Here is a 22,105-nt window from a genome sequence, read left to right on the forward strand (position 1 = left end):
TCCCATAGCCATTTGAACCATTTTTGTGTTAAGGTCTAAAGGGACCAAACTGCTTAGGTCATAGGTCCCTAAGCCGACACGTTACTTAATCTAACTTGAACTAACTTACACTATGAACAACACAAACACACCCATGTCCAAGGGAGGGCTCGAACCTCTGACGGGGGGAGCCGCACGATCCGTGACAAGGCCCCTAAGACCGCGCAGCTACCCCGCGCAGCGGCAAACATACACCTGGCTCCGTTAGTGTTTACTTAGCATATGAGTAATACCAAACTAAGGTGGGTTTTGAGGAAGATAGTAGCAGCTCTGTTCTGGTATTGTATGTCTCTTACCCTAACCACTTACAAACATTGTGACGCACATGCAGTTTCTCATAGTTATTATTTAAATCCTAATATCCTGATTTCTATCCATATATGCTTATCTCTTTCAATTTACTCCACCTGCCCTTATACAAAACACTTTCTTCCTAAGAATGTAAATAAGAGTTCTATTATACAGAAATGAGACAACACTTTTCCAGTCAGAAGAATATATCTAAACTTGGTAAAATAATTACAAATATTTTTATTAGTTTATCAACGGAATAATCTAGGCTTAAAACTAATAAATAAAAAAAAGATGCAATAAAATGCTTTCAAAATTTCACTATCATGAAAACTCTATGTAAGTCGGTGCAATAAAATGAAACACCGTGTGTGAAAATTTTCTTTCGGCAAGAGCAAAGTTTAACTCCTAAGGTACATAAATAAAGGTGACATTTGGACGCATATTACAATAATTCAGTAATTTTCGCTCGCTGTAAGAATATTTGTCAACATTAGTGCACAGTGTAGACACAGCTGACTAGTTTCCCCGTATTTTAATAAATTAGCTGTTTTACCTAGGTGCATTATTAGCAATTTCTTTGCATTCCGGATTCCTCTGGCTGCGGTATTGGTAAGCGACGACGGCTGTAATTATCTCTGTAAAGCTGAGAAACAAGCCTGTCTCTCCTGACACATTGAAGGCGTAGTTGATCGTGCTCTGCAGGGCCTCGGCGATCTTTGATCACTTTACTATAGCGCAGATGTGTGGACAAGAAGTAGTATTGTCTTCTTTATGGAACCCTCAGCACTGAAACACTGTCTCCAAATCCATCTGTGTTGCCGTGTTTTCAGTGCTGTTCCATCCCTGCTTTGCGAGTTGCTGCATCTGCTCCAGGCAGGCGCATGGCACTCTGAACTGCACCAGGAACAGCAGGAACAGGAACAGCATGTAAGGAAAGAACAGCAATTGATGATGTTTGACATCACCAATTAGTCTGAGAATAGAAATGAGAATAACGGAGATGTCACAGGAGAGTATGCCGCGAAAGGTCGGGAGGTTTTCACCAAGTGTGTAAGGTGTCAGGCAAATCCAACACCTTCCATGAAAACCCTGACATGATAAGCAAATCCAGTAGTATGTCACATAGCTCCGAATAAATCGTGACATTAAATTAACAAAAGTAATACGAGTAACGAGTAAGCAAATGGAATACCACAGACTAACACAAGAATGCCTAGATGAATGCCATACCTTCCCACCGTGGGACAGACGCAGTTCCGAGGGGAGAAACGAGAACAGAAGCCGAGAGCAGAACCGTGTTAAGCTGTAAGGCCCTACGATAAGGGACGGACGGACACCCACGTCGCCAGCTAACCGCTAGGACCACACCACCCGCAAGTTTTACCGTGAGACTTTTTCGCGTCTCTGTTACGTCAAGACCACCCGCCAGCCAATGTTAAAAGCTAGAGCCCTTCAGAAGAACAATATAGATCTTACGATAACACAAAAAGGGCTGCACCACCCGCAAGTTTTAGCGTGAGACTTTTTCGCCTCTCTGTTACGTTAGGACCCTCCCCCCCCCCCCCCCCCAGCCCATGTTAAAAGATAGAGCCCTCCAGAAGAACAGTATAGATGTTACGATAACACTAAAGGACCACACCAGCTGCAAGTTTTAGCGTGAGACTTTTTCGCCTCTTTGTTACGTTGCAAACTTTAAAAACATTGCCCAACCACGAAAAGTATGACATTTCTCATTGGACAGACAGAATTTTTGTAGGCGGAGCTTAAGGTTAACATTGAGACCCTGATTGGTCAGATGAAAACACAGATAGATAGTTTTTTTAAACGAACTTCGGTAAATTGTAGTAAGGAGAAGTTAGAGCAGAGTTGCTTCCGAGACAGCGAGGTGAGCGGAGCTGTGCTGTCCTTCGCCCCCTGACGAACACCGACAAGGTAATGAACGCACGCGATGCCGCATAACAGCGCATAAAGCTTCACTCAGAACTCCAGAGGTCTCATCTGTTACACCTCCTTTTTGCGTAATACTAGTGTCGATCGTCAATTAAAGCTCATGGTGTTCATATTTGCCCCTTGAAGTAAAAATCTGAAACGCAATGATTTTTCTGTTATATAGTTATTGAGAAGCCACATAAGCCACTGTAATTTACGACAAGTTAGATAAGTAATTAAAGATAATTAAGGGTCACTGTAGACCATTTTGATAGTTTTCTCTTTTGTGAAACTTAATTTAAACCTAGATTATAGATGTGATATGGCATAGGTCATCCTTCGATCCTTTTGTAGAACTTGGAAACCCATTCAGGGAATATTCGTTCACATTTTTGTTGAACGCAGTTGGTTTTTACCATCCTGTATTAAAACATTTCCTTCTATCAATAGTGCAATTTATAAACAATGTTTTGTGAGTAGAATAAAATTTCCAATGGTAAACTTAACTGCTTTCTCGACGTTATTTTACCAGCTAACTAAAAATAGGAAAGCCTTGAACCCCTTCCACTAAATTTAGTTAGTATTAAGATTCTTTTACAGGGAGTGCAGTGGAGCTGACGCTGAAATCCTTAAGTATTTGGTTATATCATCGCTAGTCTCACTAAACTCTTCTGAATTCTACATGTCATGTGTGGTCTGGCGTCTCCTTACCAGCAACAGGTCCCAGGTTCAAACTAGTCAATTCCCTAAAAAACACGCTCAGAGCGTCGTTGCGCGAAAGTGGCAGGGAGACACGATATAGAACAAACAGACACCACGCAGAATGTTTAGAAGTGCCGTAGCACGCTAATTGACAGCAACTCCAATTAGAATGAAGGCTACAAAAGTATACATATATTTAACGCAGTAAGTGCGTTTTTCGAACATGTAAATGCGCAACACATGTTCAGGTCATTCAATACCTGCTTTTGTTTTACTGAGCCGGTCTTCACGCGGTAATATAAATTTATAAAGAAAAATGTATAGAAATCTAACAGTCACGAGGGATAATAATACGAGACGAACTTCATCTGCGGCCGAGCGGTTCTGGGCGCTTCAGTCTGGAACCGCGCGACCGCTACCGTCGCAAGTTCGAATCCTGCCTCGGGCGTGGATGTGTATGATGTCCTTAGGTTAGTTCGGTATAACTAGTTCTAAGTTCTAGGGGACTGATGACCTCAGATGTTAAGTCCCATAGTGCTCAGAGCCATTTGAACCATTTGAACTTCATCTGCGCTATTCAACTGGCAAATGGTGTTCTGGCGCGCTAAAAGGCATCTACGTCGAAAACTTTGACTGACGTTTTATCAGAAAATGTCGAGTATCTACGTATAAGCTGAGACACGTGTTTACTTTTTTTTAGTTTCTCTTCCGCTGAGTGACGTTTCTGGGAAATCTGATTATGACACTTGCCGTGTTCTCTTCGGAAAGGTGTTGGCAAACTCATAACACTACTTACGAACTACACATGCTTCTTTTCATATTCACACAATATGAAGCTGGTGTACAATACATTCTATAGATTTTAAAGTCGTGGTTGTACGAACAAATTCTTTCAACCATCACTTTAAATACTAGCGTCCAAAGTTAAAGCAACAAGCACTGTTTCCCTGTCCTGTGTCTAATTTACGATATAATCACACAGTCTGTCTACAGATGTGTGCACGGTCGTGTCCTGCACGGAAGATGTCATTCCGGTCAACGGACAACCACGCCAACGATGACGTCAGGGCACCTATTAAACGTGGCAGTCTTTGCCAGGTAGTTCCACATCCACTATAGCTGTGTACACAGTCACAGACGGAACAGTATGGCACAGAGAAGACGCCTAATAGACACTCTGCGGTGGAGGGCTATAGGAAGAATGGAAGCAGGACAATCGCAAAGTGATATGGCCCGATAACTTGACGTGAATCGTTCTGCTGTTTCTTCGATGTGGAGTCAATTTATGAAACGGAAACTGTATCCCTACAACCAAGGCATTACCGGCCATGTGTGACATCAGGAAGGGAGGACCGTTAATTGACTGTAAGGACGCGGTGAGGACACGACGGTACCGCCTCGGTACTGCACGGCAGCTGGCATCCTACCTCGCAGTATCCACTGAACGTGTTGTATCGAGACAAACGGTGCACGGAGGGCATCGGCAGAGTGGCCTTTACTGTCGGAAATTTGCTGTATGTGCGTCTCTGATGCCTCTTCACTGAAGGAAATGTCTAAAGTGAAGTCGTCAACATGCCAACAGGATAGTCAGACAGTAGGCCAATGCTCTTTTCACAGATGTGTCTCGATTTGGTCTGGCGAGTGATTCTCGACGGATTCGCATCTGGAGGGAACATGGCATACGATTTCGAAAGAGAGCGATATCGAGGACGTTCGCTAATGGTGTGGCAGGGATTATCATGACCATTCAAACACCTCTTCTTGAAACTCTATGGGTGAATCGGCAAGGTTTAAACGTCGTGAGGAATCGTGACGAGATCTTGGGACCTCATGTGAAGTTGTTGCGACGTGCTGTGAGCCCAGACTTCGTACAGATTGACGATAATGCTCGACCCCATGGAGCACAGGTGGCTGACGTTCCTTTGAAAATGGAAGATATTGCATGCATGGTGTGGCCTGCTAGATCTCCCTTTTTGAATCCCTTAGAGCATGTCTGGGATGCACTTGGGAGATGGGTTGTATCACGTCAGCATCCACCAACCACTCTCCAAGACTTGCGAAAAGTTCTATAGTAAGAATGAAGTTATTGTCTCATAATGAGATTTATGACACCATCCACAGCACGTCCCATTGTTGTCAGGCCTTTATTGCTGCAGAGGTGGTACCCCTGTGGGTCCTGGGGTTAGAATAGGCCTGAGGTATTCCTGCCTGTCGTAAGAGGCGACTAAAAGTAGTCTCACACGTTTCGGCCTTTATGTGATTGTCCCTTGTAGGGGTATGACCTCCAAGAAGAATTACATGATCTTCTGAACGGAATAAACAGTCTAATGAAGAGTATGGATTGAGAGTAAATCGAAGAAAGACGAAGGTAATGAGAAGTAGTAGAAATGAGAACAGCGAGAAACTTAACATCAGGATCGATGGTCACGAAGTAGATGAAGTTAAAGACTTCTGCTACCTAGGCAGTAAAACAACCAATGTCGGACGGACGGATCAAGGAGGACATCAAAATCAGACTAGCAATGGCAAGAAGGGTATTCCCGGCCAAGAGAAGTCTACTAATCTCAAATATCGGTCTTAATTTGAGGAAGAAGTTTCTGAGACTGGACGTCTTGAGTATAGCATTGTGTGGTAGTGAAACATGGACTGGGTGTGGGAAATCCGAAGAGAGGAGAATTGAAGTGTTTGAGATGTGGTGGTACAGATAAATGTTCAAAATTAGGTGGACTGATAAGGTAAGGAATGTGGATGTTCTGTGCACAATCGGAGAGGAAAGGAATATGTGGGAAACACTGATAAGGAAAAGGGACAGGACCTCAGGGCATGACTTCCATGGTACTAGAGGAGGCTGTAGAGGGCAAGAACTGTATAAGAAGACAGAGATTAGAATACATCCAGCAAATAATTGAGAACGTAGGTTACTGTGCTACTCTGGGATGAAGAGGTTAGCACAGGAGAGGAATTCGTCGCGGCACGCATCAAACCAGTCAGAAAACTGATGGAAGAAAAACGGTCTAGCAGCAGCTGTAGGGCCATCCGTCTCACCTTGTCTGTTTGCAGACGACTTCTGCATTTCGTACTGCTAGTACAGGTGTTGCTGAGCGGCGCCTTAGGGAGCCATTCACAAGGGACAGTCATGGGCTCTATCCCACGGCTTCCAGTTTTCAGCCCTGAAGTCGTGTGTCATGCACTTCTGTCGGCGTCGTACCGTTCATTCGGAACCAGCACTTGACCTTAATGACGATCCACTCACTGTAGTGGAGACATATTGATTCTTAGGACTGGTTTTCGACGTTCATTCACTTGGCTTCCTTATCTTCGTCAACATAAGCGGAAGTGCTGGCAGCACCTCAATGCCCTCCGCTGCCTGAGTAACACCAACTGGGATGCATATCGCTCCACTCTGCTGCAGCTCTACAGAGCCCTTGTTCAGTCACGCCTTGACTATGGGAATGTGATTTATGGTTCGTCGGCGTCCTCAGCGTTGCGTTTACTCGACCCAGTGCACCTCTGCGGAGTTCGACTAGCGACAGGAGCTCTTAGGAAGAGACTGGTGACCAGCGTCCTTGTGGAGGCCGGAGTCCCTCCATTGCAGGTTAGGCGTGCACAACTGCTCGCCAATTACGCTGCACACATTCGTAGTTTTCCTGAGCATCCGAATTACCGTTTCCTTTTCCCACCCACGGCGGTTCATCTCCCACATCGGCGGCCCAGGTCAGGGCTTACGATTGCGGTGCTCGTCCGCTCCGTTCTGTCTGAACTGGAGTCCTTCCCTTACCACCTCTAATCGAGGTCCATTCACGTACACCTCCATGGTGTGAACCCTGGCCGAAACTTCACCTAGACCTTTCTCATGGACCTAGGGACTACGTTAACCTCGTGGCTCTCCGCTGCCACTTGATCTCGATTCTTGACATGTTTCGGGGCTCTGGAGTGGTTTATACGGACGACTCGATGGCTGATTGCCACGTTGGCTTCGCCTGTGTTCACGGAGGCCATATTGAACAGCATTCCTTGCCCGATAGCTGCAGTGTGTTCACTGCAGTGCTGGTGGCCATATCTCGTGCACTTGAGTAAGTCAGTTCATGCTCTGGTGAGTCGTTTCTCCTCTGTACTGACTTCCTGAGCAGAATACAATTACCAGTGCTACCATCGCCATCCTTCGGTAGCAACCAAACGTTCCAGTCGTTCCGTGGTGTTTGTCTGGACCCCTGGACACGTCGGTATCCCAAGCAATGAACTTTCTGACAGGCTGGCCAAACAGGCTACGCCGAAACCGCTTATGAAGATCGACATTCCTGTAACAGAACTATGTTCCTTATTACGCCGCAAGGTTTCTCGGCTTTAGGAAACGGAATGGCATAGCCTCAGTACGCACAATAAACTGCGTGCCATTAAGGAGACTACGAATGAGTGGAAGACCTCCGTGCAAGCCTCTGGCAGGGAGGCTGTGGTTCTCTGTCTGCTCCACATTGGCCACGCTTGGGTGACACACGGCTACCTCCTGCGGCGTGCTGACCTACCTAAGAGTCGTTGCGGCGACCGGCTGACAGTGGCCCATATCTCGTTGAGCTGTCCTTATTTGTCATCCCTAAGTCGGAATCTTCAGTTACCGGACTCGTTACCATTAATTTTAGCTGACAACGCCTCATGGGCTAATTTAATTTTACGTTTTATACGTGAGGGTGGGTTTTCTCATTCTATATCGGTTTTAGCGCATTTCCTTTGTCCCTTTGTGGTCTCCGCCCTAGTGCTTTTAGGCTGGATGTTTTAATGTGTCGCAAAGCGGCTGGCTTATTCTTTTTATCCTCGTGGTCGGCCAGCCACGGTCATCTGCTCTCTTGTTTTCATCCCTTCTACCTGTTTCTTGTATCTGTGTTTATCTTATCCAATTTTCTCCATTTTACTGTTTCTTGCCCTTCTGTCGTTCTTGTGGTTTTTCCTTTCTTCCAGCTTTGTTTTGTGCGTCTTGTTTGTTTTACTCCCAGCATTGTGGAATTATTTTAATCGGAACGAAGGACCGATGAACTAGCTATTTGTTACCTCCCCCCCCCCTCTTTTAAACCAACCAACCAACCAATCAGAGGTGGTCAGACGCCATACTGAGCACATTAACCAGTTATCATAATGTGTGCGCAAATCCATTAAAGGGGGTAGGACGTCAAACGGGCCGACTTGGAGCAGGAGAGGCATCACAGAACATTTTAATAACCAGTGTCTATACTTTTACAAATCAATTCATAAAACTTTGTCACAATCACCAGGAAGGATTCAGGATTCACACTCATTGCAGTGGAAGTTCGAAAACATAACAGAATAATTTTTTTTACGTGTCAAATTTCATCATCTTTTTCACTAACTAATGGCAGCATTTGTTGCTATAGGTACACTTTTCTTCATAAGTTAGAGAGATTCTTCGATGAATTTTGCACAGCACACATACCATACTTACAGGTGTATGAAACTCTAGAATTTATTTAATTTATGAAAAAACGAATGAACTGTTATATTTTAAACTCCATGTTTAGAAAAAACACAAATTTCATAGTCAATTACCTCAATTTTTACCGCAGTTTTTAATAAATTTTGAAAATTCTAGAGTTTCATACAGCTTTAAGTATGGTTTGTATGCTGTGCAAAATTCAGTGAAGAATCTCTCTTACTTATGAAGAAAAGTGTACCTACAGCAACAAATGCAACCATTAGTAAGTTAAAAAAATGACGAAATTTCACATGTGAAAAAAATTATTTCGTTATGTTTTCGAACTTCCACTGCTATGAGTCTGAATTCTAACTCCTTCTTGGTCATGCTGACAAAGTTTTATAAATTTATTTGTGAAAGTATAGACAGTGGAAATTGAAATGTCCTGTGGTGCCTCTCCTGCTCCAAGTCGGCCCGTTTGACGTCCTACCCCCCTGAAGTTGGAAAAAAACAAAAAACATTTTTGCCTAACGTTATGCGTGTTGCAGTTGTTTACGTTCTGTATTCTTTACGTTGTTCCTAATTTACTATCACCTGTTTGTACTGTTTTGAGGCAAATTAAACACAACCTTTCAAAACTCTGTTTGTTGCTTTAATTTTGGACACCAGTGTATAAATAAGTGAAGAATCATAAGCAGGAAAGGAATGGTAACCACATGAGACAGATCTGCAAGAATACACTGAGGACAGTGCTGCATAAACTGTTGGAGAATAAATGAGTTTTCTACATGAAAAAAGTGAATGGACAGTATGCAGCTAAAAAGACTAGTTCTGTTACATCTGTTTCGCACAAATGTATGACACACAAATTTTTCCGTGTGTCGCTCAAAGCGATCAGTGCGTGATTACAGATGTGTAATACCTACAGCTGCAGGAATTTAGTTTCATGCACCGGATTTGATCTGTCATATCAAAGAATTAAATGTTAAGCTCCTACTCATTTATAATTGAAGTTGAGATAATCCCACCACGTTTAATTTACGAGCTTGATGCGGTATAAAAATAGCTGTACAACTGGAACACCGAACGAGGTGGCGCAGTGGTTAGCACACAGGACTCGCCTTCGGGAGGTCGACGGTTCAAACCCCCGACCGGCCATCCTGATTTAGGTTTTCCGCGATTTCCCTAAATCGCTTCGGGTAAATGACGGCATGGTTCCTGTGAAAGGGCATGGCCGACTTCCTTCCCCATCCTTCCCTAATCCTATGGGATCGATGACCTCGCTGTTTGGTCCCATCCCCCCAATGAACCAATCAGCCAACTGGGACGTTCAATACTGGTACTGCCGATTTCACAAAAGATCTGACTCTCGTTTCTGGCGCACTCAGTGATACAATTGGACAACAAAGTCAAGTCGTGTGAAGGTTGGAAACAAGGTCTAATTTCCAGTGACCTCGGGCTTCCAGAGTCCTAAGTCACTCGCTGTCTTATAGACAGATGAATATAAGGTAGCATGGAACAAGTTTTCGATATCGTTGCTGAGAAGTTTCTGTTCACTGAGAGTTAATCTTGGTCCTTCTGCTGTTAACTATTATCACCAAACTTAGTTACATACTGGAAATACATCAGATATGTGTTCAGAGGAAACTGCTAATTTTCCTTACACAGTTGTTATCTTTTAAATTTTCTCTAGAGTATCCAAATAGTTTCTCTAGAATGTCTTAGGGCTTCATGAATCTAATATTTTAAGCAGTGTACCTGTCAAGAATTGATTCTTTAGTACCCTCTATGTATGTAACCCTTCTTAAAGTATTTAGCTGAACAAGTAGGAGATCAAATTACTTGCAGCATCCTCTATGTGTATTACTCTTCTTGAAGTACTTATCTCAACAAGTAGGAGATCAAATTACAGAGCAGGAACTCCCTTTACAAAGACCTGTGCGCATCCACAAAAGATAATGTTACTCATATGGTGGACTAGCGATGGTGTGGTGTATTAGGACTTGCTTCCCTGGGGCCTAACCATCACTGCTGACATTTTTGTTAACAACTGGGAAGTCTTGCAAATGCAATCCTAGAACAACGACCAGGTAGACTGTGAAGAGATGCTACTCTAACACCCGCCCGCATTCTGTGAGACTGACATACAACACTATACAAAAGTTGGACATGGGATTCCATTCCGCACTCACTTTATTCACCTGATCTTAGGCCCGCAGATTTTCACCTTTTACGCTCTGTATCGGACAACCTTTAAGGAACTTCATTTCCGGATGAAAACGCGCTGCGAACATGTCTCGACGCGTTTTAGCCTCAAAGCCACATGATTTCTACAGTCGCGAAATCGGAACGTTGCCACAGGCTTGGCGGACTGCTGTAAATAGTGGAAGAGAATGTATTATTGATAACTTAGATCTCGGTTATGGGTACCTTTTGTGGTTATTAAAAAATATGGAAAAACGCTACGAACTTATGCATCAACCTAATAGATTTTCCGTATACTCTGTAAAATGGTATACGACCTTGAACCCATTGTTTTTCGTGACCACTCCAGCAAACGTCCAATTTCCACTGGTATTTGCAGTAAATAATGATATATTCTCCAGTCGTATCAAGATTTTTCTATATATTGCCTCAATATATTGTCTACAAATTTCGAATGAGTTGTTCTTTTCTGAACAGCAGTTTATATTCTTCCTCTGTGACACCTGTTTTAATTAATACTCCAGTTGGTATTTTTTGCCAGTGTCCTCCTCCATTTCATGTTTTCTTTTGCATACACGTAACACATTAGCAGCACTTGAATGATTTTTGTAGTAGGAAACGGTATAAGGCTGTTTGAGACATTGATTGTTTTTTCTAAGACCTGTGGAATGACATTATTGTGGGAACTAATCATAATTTGGTTCAAATGGCTCTGAGCACTATGGGACTCAACTTCTGAGGTCATCAGTCCCCTAGAACTTAGAACACTTAAACCTAACTAACCTAAGGACATCACACACATCCATGCCCGAGGCAGGATTCGAACCTGCCACCGTAGCGGTCGCGCGGTTCCAGACTGTAGCGCCTAGAACCGCTCGGCCACCCCGGCCGGCTAATCATAATTCGGCAATATCTAGAATTCATAGTATTGGTGAGGGTGAGAAAAATGTCCTCGATTGAGAAAAATACGTGTCGCGAACGTAATATAGTACTTAAGCATAATACTTGCGTTGTCCTTGTTGGAGTCTTTGTTTCACAGCTAAATAATTAAAACTATAGTCAGGCACAGTATACTTTATAATCTTTTCCTGGTCTTCATTGTATGAAAGGTTTACTTGTAAACACTCAGCTTAAGTGTACGCTCTCTACTCGAATAGACATTATCGGTGATAATTATTTACGATTTGACACGGTATCATACCCAGAATACCCTCACGTTACATTTTAAATACAACGCAACAACTGTTCTGTAAGAATCGAATGGACAGAAGTGTAACAGTACACATTGTAAACGCTGTTTTCTGGTGTTCAATACAGTTAGGGGAATAGTCTTCCACTGTGTCAATCACGGCATTGGTTCTGTGATTGTATTATGTAGATATCTTTCTTCACCGCTGGGCTTGTGTTATACACAGGGTGTTCCCAAACTATTCGTTCAAGTTAATAGATGGGGTAAAGAAAATCAAACTAAATAAATTTCGATAAGGAAGAGATGGCCCCTAAGGTAAACTTGTAATTTCAGGGAACATTTTGTCAGTGGTGCTAACGTCAGCTGTTGCGTCCGTATCGCTGATTGGGAATGTATACAGACTTTCAAATATCCACAATACACATGTTTAGACAAACGTGTGGTAGCTGAAGAGGTGCAGCAGCCTTTTCAGTAGTTTCAGGGGCAACAGTATGGATGATTGACTGATCTGGCCTTGCATCACTGACCAAAACGGACTTGTGATGGTACTGCGAATGGCTGAAAGCAAGAGGAAACTACTGCAATAATTTTTCCCGAGGGTATGTAGCTTTACTGTATGGTGAAATGATGATGGCGTCTTCTTGGGTAAAATATTCCGGAGGTAAAATAGTCCTCCATTCGGATCTCCGGGCGAGGACTATTCAGGAGGACGTTGTTATCAAGAGAAAGAAAACTGGCGTTCTACTGATCGGAGCGTGGAATGTCAGATCCCTTAATCGGGCAGGTAGGTTAGAAAATTTAAAAACGGAAGTAGATAGGTTAAAGTTATATACAGTGGGAATTAGTGAAGTTCGGTGGCAGGAGGAACAAGACTTCTGGTCAGGTGAATACAGGGTTATAAATACAAAATCGAATAGGAGTAACGCAGGAGTAGGTTTAATAATGTATAGGAAAATAGGAATGCGGGTAAGCTACTACAACCACCATAGTGAACGCATTGTTGTAACCAAGAGAGATACGAAGCCCACGCCTACCACAGTAGTACACGTTTATATGCCAACTAGCTCCGCAGATGACGAAGAGATTGATGAAACGTATGATGAGATAAAAGCAGTTATTCAGATAGTGAAGGAAGACGAAAATTTAATAGTCATGGGTGACTGGAATTTGATAGTAGGAAAAGGAAGAGATGGAAAAGTAGTAGGTGAATATGGAATGGGAGTAAGGAATGAAAGAGGTAGCTGCCTGGTAAAATTTTGCACAGAGCATAACTTAATCATAGCTAACACTTGGTTCAAGAATTATAAAAGAAGTTTGTATACATGGAAGAAGCCTGGAGATGCTGGAAGGTCTCAGATGGATTATATAATGGTAAGACAGATATTCAGGAACGAGGTTTTAAATTGTAAGACATTTCCAGGGGCAGATGTGGACTCTGACCACAATCTATTGGTTATGAACTGTAGATTAAAACTGAAGAAACTGCAAAAAGGTGGGAAATTGAGGAGATGGGGCCTGTATAAACTGTAACAACCAGAGGTTGTAGAGAGCTTCAGGGAGAGCATTAGGGAACAACTGACAAGAATGGGGGAAAGAAATACAGTAGAAGAAGAATGGGTAGCTTTGAAAGATGATATAGCGAAGGTAGCAGAGGATCGAGTAGGTAAATAGAAAAGCGCTAGTAGAAATCCTTGGGAAACAGAAGAGATATGGAATTGATGAAAGGAGAACATACACTCCTGGAAATGGAAAAAAGAACACATTGACACCGGTGTGTCAGACCCACCATACTTGCTCCGGACACTGCAAGAGGGCTGTACAAGCAACGATCACACGCACGGCACAGCGGACACACCAGGAACCGCGGTGTTGGCCGTGGAATGGCGCTAGCTGCGCAGCATTTGTGCACCGCCGCCGTCAGTGTCAGCCAGTTTGCCGTGGCATACGAAGCTCCATCGCAGTCTTTAATACTGGTAGCATGCCGCGACAGCGTGGACGTGAACCGTATGTGCAGTTGACGGACTTTGAGCGAGGGCGTATAGTGGGCATGCGGGAGGCCGGGTGGACGTACCGCCGAATTGCTCAACACGTGGGGCGTGAGGTCTCCACAGTACATCGATGTTGTCGCCAGTGGTCGGCGGAAGGTGCACGTGCCCGTCGACCTGGGACCGGACCGCAGCGACGCACGGATGCACGCCAAGACCGTAGGATCCTACGCAGTGCCGTAGGGGACCGCACCGCCACTTCCCAGCAAATTAGGGACACTGTTGCTCCTGGGGTATCGGCGAGGACCATTCGCAACCGTCTCCATGAAGTTGGGCTACGGTCCCGCACACCGTTAGGCCGTCTTCCGCCCACGCCCCAACATCGTGCAGACCGCCTCCAGTGGTGTCGCGACAGGCGTGAATGGAGGGACGAATGGAGACGTGTCGTCTTCAGCGATGAGAGTCGCTTCTGCCTTGGTGCCAATGATGGTCGTATGCGTGTTTGGCGCCGTGCAGATGAGCGCCACAATCAGGACTGCATACGACCGAGGCACACAGGGCCAACACCCGGCATCATGGTGTGGGGAGCGATCTCCTACACTGGCCGTAAACCACTGGTGATCGTCGAGGGGACACTGAATAGCGCACGGTACATCCAAACCGTCATCGAACCCATCGTTCTACCATTCCTAGACCGGCAAGGGAACTTGCTGTTCCAACAGGACAATGCACGTTCGCATGTATCCCGTGCCACCCAACGTGCTCTAGAAGGTGTAAGTCAACTACCCTGGCCAGCAAGATCTCCGGATCTGTCCCCCATTGAGCATGTTTGGGACTGGATGAAGCGTCGTCTCACGCGGTCTGCACGTCCAGCACGAACGCTGGTCCGACTGAGGCGCCAGGTGGAAATGGCATGGCAAGCCGTTCCACAGGACTACATCCAGCATCTCTACGCTCGTCTCCATGGGAGAATAGCAGCCTGCATTGCTGCGAAAGGTGGATATACACTGTACTAGTGCCGACATTGTGCATGCTCTGTTGCCTGTGTCTATGTGCCTGTGGTTCTGTCAGTGTGATCATGTGATGTATCTGACCCCAGGAATGTGTCAATAAAGTTTCCCCTTCCTGGGACAATGAATTCACGGTGTTCTTATTTCAATTTCCAGGAGTGTATAAAAATGCAGTCAATGAAGCAGGCAAAAAGGAATACAAACGTCTCAAAAATGAGATCGACAGGAAGTGCAAAATGGCTAAGCAGGTATGCTAGAGGACAAATGTAAGGATGAAGAGGCCCATATCACTAAGGGTAAGATAGATACTGCCTACAGGAAAATTAAAGAGGCCTTTGGAGAAAAGAGGACGACTTGCATGAATATCAAGAGCTCAGATGGCAACCCAGTTCTAAGCAAAGAAGGGAAAGCAGAAAGGTGGAAGGAGTATATAGAGGGTCTGTACAAGAGCGATGTTCTTAAGGACAACAATATGGAAATGGAAGAGGATGGAGATGAAGATGAAATGGGAGATATGATACCGCGTGAAGAGTGTGACAGAGCACTGAAAGATCTAAGTCGAAAGGCCCCCGGAGTAGACAACATCCCATTAGAATTAATGACAGCGTTGAGAGAGCCAGGCCTAATAAAACTCTACCATTTAGTGAGTAAGAGGTATAAGACAGGCGAAATTCCCTCAGACTTCAAGAAGAATATAATAATTCCAATCCCAAAGAAAGCAGGTGTTGACAGATGTGAAAATTACCGAACTATCAGTATAATAAGCCACGGCTGCAAAATACTAACACGAATTCCTTCTAGACGAATGGAAAAACTGGTTGAAGTCGACCTCGGGGAAGATCAGTTTGGATTCCGCAGAAATGTTGGAACACGTGAGGCAATATTGACCCTACGACTTATCTTAGAAAATAGAGTAAGGAAAGGCAAACCTACGTTTCTAGCATCTGTAGACTTAGAGAAAGTTTTAGACAATGTTGAGTGGAATATTCTCTTTCAAATTCTGAAGGTGGCAGGGGTAAAATACAAGGAGCGAAAGGCTATTTACAATTTGTGCAGAAACCAAATGGCAGTTATAAGAGTCGAGGGGCATGAAAGGGAAGCAGTGGTTGGGAAGGGAGTGAGACAGGGTTGTATCATATCCCCGATATTATTCAATCTGTATATAGAGCAAGCAGTAAGGGAAACAAAAGAAAAATTCGGAGTAGGAATTAAAATCCATGGAGAAGAAATAAAAACATTGAGGTTCGCTGATGACTTTGTAATTCTGTCAGAGACAGTAGAGGACCTGGAAGAGCACCTGAACGGAATGGACAGTGTCTTGAAAGGAGGATATAAGGTGAACATCAACAAAAGCAGAACGAGGATAATGGAATGTAGTCGAATTAGATCGGGTGATGGTGAGGTTATTAGATTAGGAAATGAGACGCTTAAAGTAGTAAATGAGTTTTGCTATTTGCGGAGCTAAATAACTGATGATGGTCGAAGCAGAGAGGATATAAAATGTAGACTGGCAATGGCAAGGAAAGCGTTTCTGAAGAAGAGAAATTTGTTAACATCGAGTATAGATTTAAGTGTAAGCAAGTCGTTTCTGAAAGTATTTGTATGGAGTGTAGCCATGTATGGAAGTGAAACATGGACGATAAATAGTTTGGACAAGAAGAGAATTGAAACTTTCGAAATGTGGTACTACAGAAGAATGCTGAAGATTAGATGGGTAGATCACATAACTAATGAGGAGGTATTGAACAGAATTGGCGTGAAGAGAAATTTGTGAAACAACTTGACTAGAAGAAGGGATCGGATGGTAGGGCATATTCTGAGGCATCAAGGGATCACCAATTTAGTATTGGAAGGCAGCGTGGAGGGTAAAAATGTTAGAGAGAGACTAAAAGATGAGTAAACTAAACAGATTCAGAAGGATGTTGGTTGCAGTAGGTACTGGGAGATGAAGAAGCTTGCACAGGATAGAGTAGCATGGAGAGCTGCATCAATACAGTCTCTGGACTGAAGACCACAACAACAACAACCTCACATATGAATCCACAAGTTACCTGACTTTGTGCTCATTAACAGCGATTAGGCGTTAATGTGTGTGCCGGAATTCCCGGTAATAGGCTCCACCTGAATGGACAGAGATATCCCATCTTCGTAGAACGTACATTGCCAGAACTGTTGGAGGATAGACGTCTGAATGTTAGACAAAAGATGCATATGCAACTCTGTGGGGCTCCAGTCCATTTTAACACTGCTGTGAGGAATCATCTGAGGGGCGCCTTCAATGGATCAGTCAAGATGGCCCCCCAGGTACCGTGACCCCACGTGTCTTGATTTCTCTCTCTAGGGCATGTGAAGCAGTTCATATATGAAACCACAGCAGAAAAGGAAGAAGATCTTTTCGCTAGAATTGACTTCGCTGCTGGTACCATGCGGACATGCCAGGAATTTTAGTATGGACAGGACAATTAATCGTCCGGTGATGTACCGTGGGCATACTAGCTGTGCATTCAAACAGTTTCTGTGAATTCCACTGCTGTAATTGGCATGTGAAACTAACTTCCGTGTATATCGCCCCTAGCCTCAGAAACTGCCGTCAGGGCTCATATGTAGCATAACTAAATAAATTTATTTTGATGTGATCTATCTCTCATATTAATTTGAACGAATAACTTCGAAACATCCTGCATATTTATTGTATAGTTTGAGCTCATCCACGTTAAACTATTCATTCCACCTATCTTATCGTTGATCATAATCACATTGCTGTTTCCTTGGTAGTCTTATTGCCCACAAAAGCCATGGTTTTATATTACGTAATCAGTGTCTCCATTTTGTTAAAAACCTCAGTAAAATCTTTAGTTGCATACAAGTGTGTTACTCATCTACATGAAGCTGCCGCAATATTCCAGGCACTTCATCCATTAGTTACGCCATTTAACCCTTTCTTTATATGGTACGGCTACAGGATTTCTGTATTTTATTTAAAAGGTTTCTAATGTTTCCTTGCCAAATTTTTGCAAAATGACTGTTGCCACCACATTGTCGTTCCTGTGTAGGAGAAACTGCGCTACTCGCATTCGGTAGGACATCGGTTCAAAAACACGTGTCTTGCCATCCTGATTTAGGTTTTCCTTGATTTCTCTGAAACACTTAAGGCAAATTCCAGGATGGTTCTTTCGAAAGGCCACGAGCAATTTCATTCTCTATCCTTCCCCAGTCCGAGCTTGCGCTCCGACTCTAATGATCTCGTTGTCCATGGGACCCTAAACACTAATCTCCTCCACCTCCTGTGTAGGAGAAATTGTAGTTCATCCTTGATGCCATGTTTGACAGAGATAAACTTCGAGAATTGACCATGCTGATAATTTTTGAACAAAAAAAAAAAAATTCGTAATTTCAGACATTACAGAATTTCCCTTCTCTATTACTTCTTGGCAGTCCATTTGTACACAGATTTGAGCCACCACAGCATTGTCACAAAACGGCACATGCTCTCTCAGGAGCTCAGCATTCGTTTGCAGTGTACAGAAGAACAGAAGTGGTGACCCTGGGGTAGCTAAACTGGGAATGGTAAGTGCAGCCAATCGTGTATCACCATAAGCTCTGGGCATTCTTCAGCGACCACTGTACGGCACGGCGGTGGAGCGTTGTGTGTCACAGGGAACGGGAATCTTAGTTTCACTGGCGAAGCTGGTGAAAACCTCTTTGAAAAAGCCCTGAATCTCAACGTGTGCAGCACGCTGATGAGATGCATGGCTGTTGAGGTGGAAGAGTTATTACCGGGCAGCCTCTGGGGAGCCTGCCGCTCAACAGTACCAACACCACCAATCAAGCATGACGGCTCTTGTAGCCAGTCTTCCTGACGCAGGAGTTAATTCTAGAAGTTATGAGTCTGGTAACAGAATGCATGCTGGTAAGTGAAAAGGAAAGAGGAAAATGTCGATAATGTTTCGCCTTTCTATATACCAAAAGGGCTAGAAGGCATTGCTGACACTTTAAAATCAGTCAAACGATTGCGTAATGAAACGTTGTTGGTAGTAACTTCATTGTTGGTAGAACTTCCAGTTCGCAAAATGTTGAGGACCTCCAAAACTCTCAGTGCCTTGGGGGATAAGCCATAGAAACTGAGCTGCACATCACTTCGAACTACAGCAAAGGTATTTTGATGTGCATAGACCTAGTGGACATTCCCAAGGAGGAACTGAAAGATAAGAGAGCTCCAGAACGTATGGTCGACATGCAAAACGTAATGAAGAGGGTGGATGCCGATTTTGTAAAATATGACTCTTATCTTGACTTTCAGTGGCACGAAACTTCCTGAGAACGTTAAGACAGATTTGCTTCGTCTAAGTATGTGGCATTATGTGTTGTTACAGATGCCAGCGCTTTGGGCATACTACAGTGTCTAGGAGAAAGCACTTGTGGCAAATGTGGCCTGCCCACGAAGGATTTGCTTGTCCATCTCCTTTGAAGAGTGTGAACTACTCTGGGGCTCACCCTGTCTGGAGTCGGGACTGCAGCATAAACTTTGGAAAACGAATCATACATGAGTTTAAGACTATGAAACGCATAGGTAAAATGAGGCCAAAACGATGTGTTAAGCCATGGTGCCCCCCAACGTTTGCTACCTACTTTCAATCTGTTCTTATCCCTCCGTTACAAAGGTGGATCCTATACCACCAACACAAAGATGGGGTGGAGTATACGCCAATGCCTACAACTATCCTGCCTCGTTGATTTTTTGTGTAAGACCTCTACTAATTGGTTGTTCCACGTTCTGTTTTTTTTTTCTCACCTTATTATAGCTAAGGAACATTTTACAATGAACAAATTATGTATGTTGATAACATTTTACAATGGACAATTTATTTATCTTTATAACATTGGCAATGAACACTTCAGTGGTTACATAACAAATCCAACATACAATAAATGTCCAAGTTCTTTATTTCTGCCTGTGTTCGTCCTTCGCAACGACCTGGGAGTCAGCTGATAAGTGCTTCAAGTTCTGAGACGCAGTCGGGACAAAGGAAGGTTGCATGTTAGGCCAGGTAAATATACTGACCGCAGGCTTTGCATACATAGTTCGACTTTCTGCCCTTCTTGCGGCCGCACGGCCCACAGCTTGAATTCTTCTTCATCTTTTTTGGCGCAGGAGGTGTCACGGCCTGGTTGCTGGAACTAGGAATGAAGTCCTTGAGGCGCTGCTTCACCGGTTTAGGAAGGTGCCTGGAAGCCTCCTGGAGCTTGTAAAGCTGACCTCCAAAAAGGTCAAGGACGAGAGTTTTGAGGAATTGTGGACGTGTAAGGGTTGCCCGAGGCTAGTTGCAGAAGTGGATCACTTGTGCATTGATCCCAGCGGTGTTGAGTAGTGAGAAGACCTTGAGGGGCCATCTTCTGCAAGTTCGGCTCACGTCGAAAGTTCCGAACAACTGATCGACGGTGTCCATACCACCTTTGGTGTTATTGTAGTAAGTAATCACCTCAGTCTTCTTTTTGTCCCCTGTCGATTCGTTATATGATCATCGTGGTGAAAGATGGAGACAAGAATCAAAACCTTCTTCTTTTTGGAATGTAGGAACAGAATGTGATTTTGTTCCTGAATCCGAACATGCTGTTGCAAACTGCGTGGCCAGAGGTGTTAGTGAATGCCATAGGGATTCCTCTTTCGTTTCTCCTATCTGTTCCGAGCACGGTCATCTTGTGCTTGCGTAGATGTGTATTGGTCAGTGGAACGCTGGTGTACCAATTGTCCATCATTAGGTTTCTTCCCGATCCAAATATCTTGGCTATGAGGCATGAAATCACATCAGCCGGGATGTGGCTCTTGTGGAAAGCGCTGCCAGGTGGCTTTCCGACATACACCTCGATGCAGGAGGTCTAGAGCACCTCAGAGTAGCACATGGTGAAGATCTTGATGCTGTACTTGACCAGCTTTGATGGGATATATTGAATGAAAGAAAATCGGCCACGGAAGCTCTCCAGTTTATCGTCGATCATAACATTACTACCAAGGATGTAATTTTGCTGACAGTTCTTACTGAACTGGTCAAAAACTTCGTGGATTAGAGACATTATATCCTGTGTACGCCTAGCCTGTTGGGTACTGAGATCATAAAATCCGGAACAGTGCAGCAGTAATCTGACACGAGTCATGGTCATCATCAGGTGGAGGATCTCGACACCAGTCCTATTGCTGACACAGAAGCTTGCCTGATTCGCTCGTGACCTCAAGTTTGTCCTACTTCCCATAGAGACTATCAGTCTTGGTCTTGTAGTTTTTGGTAGTTGTCCCTATTTTCTTGTTGGTGCAGTCGACGATGATCTGGACAGTCTCTGGTTTAATGAAAAGACTGAGGGCTTCGTCGGGAATCTTTGCATTCCTTGCGTTTCTCGTCCATCCAGGAGCTTCTTTGATGGTGTTCCAAGATCTGCTCCTAACGTTCTGCAGGCCCAGAAGATTCTTCATCCAAGGTGACTCCATCCTTTCCCAGGTAGAGGTCGACACATTTAATATGGCCGTCAGTTCCCTCGTCGCTGCCATCCTCATTTGAGTCAGTGTCGTTTTCACTCTCTACAATTTGACCATCAGACTCCTCGCCCGCCATCATCAACAGCGGTTCGTGCAGTTGGTGGATCACCAACTGCACGAACCGCTGTTGATGATGGCGGGCGAGGAGTTTCCTCCTCCTCTTCCTGCATGTTTCTCAGTAGCTTTCAGCCTAGCGCTTTCCCATCTATATGGCGACGTCTAAAATATAATACGCATAACTGTAATACACTATAATCAAATAATTATAATATAATGCAATACTACAGACGAATACCAGTTGCCCAGTTATAAAACAATTGTTATTTACATCGGAATGCATAAGACTGTTGTAATAACGTATTGTGATACAATATTATGGCTTCACAAAGCATCTGTCACTTATGTATGGCGCAGCAGTGTTGAAAATTCAGGCAACAAGCGCGGTAGGGTGGAGTGCAGTAATCCCAAAAGAAAGAAAAAGGGTCATTCCCCATCAATTTCTAGCGCACGAATGAGGAAAACGCTTGGAGCGCACTTGCCATTGACAGCTATTTAGAACCTCAGTAGTGCCTGAGCCTTCATTTCGGTGTTATACACGAAATTATGGCCCATAGGGTCTGCTGCACCCTGGTTTTCTACTGGAGGGTTAAACAGCCAGTCCAGAAAGTGGATGCTGTTACACAAATGGAGGTTTCTAGTGTCAGCACAAGTACTTACGTTTGACAATGCAGTTGTACTGCTGCATTCATTTCGAAGCCTGTGTCTCCCGAGATAACTTCAAAAAAGGCCATGATTGTCAAT

The 22,105-nt window shown here is 44.0% G+C and overlaps 1 pseudogene; it reads right to left on the reverse strand.

The window, feature by feature from the left end:
• Window positions 1-882: 882 nt before the first annotated feature.
• Window positions 883-3,206, reverse strand: LOC126263433 (tetraspanin-13-like; annotated as a pseudogene).
• Window positions 3,207-22,105: the final 18,899 nt, after the last annotated feature.

The sequence above is a fragment of the Schistocerca nitens genome, chromosome 6 (assembly GCF_023898315.1).
Source record: "Schistocerca nitens isolate TAMUIC-IGC-003100 chromosome 6, iqSchNite1.1, whole genome shotgun sequence".
In the NCBI taxonomy this organism is placed as follows: domain Eukaryota; kingdom Metazoa; phylum Arthropoda; class Insecta; order Orthoptera; family Acrididae; genus Schistocerca; species Schistocerca nitens.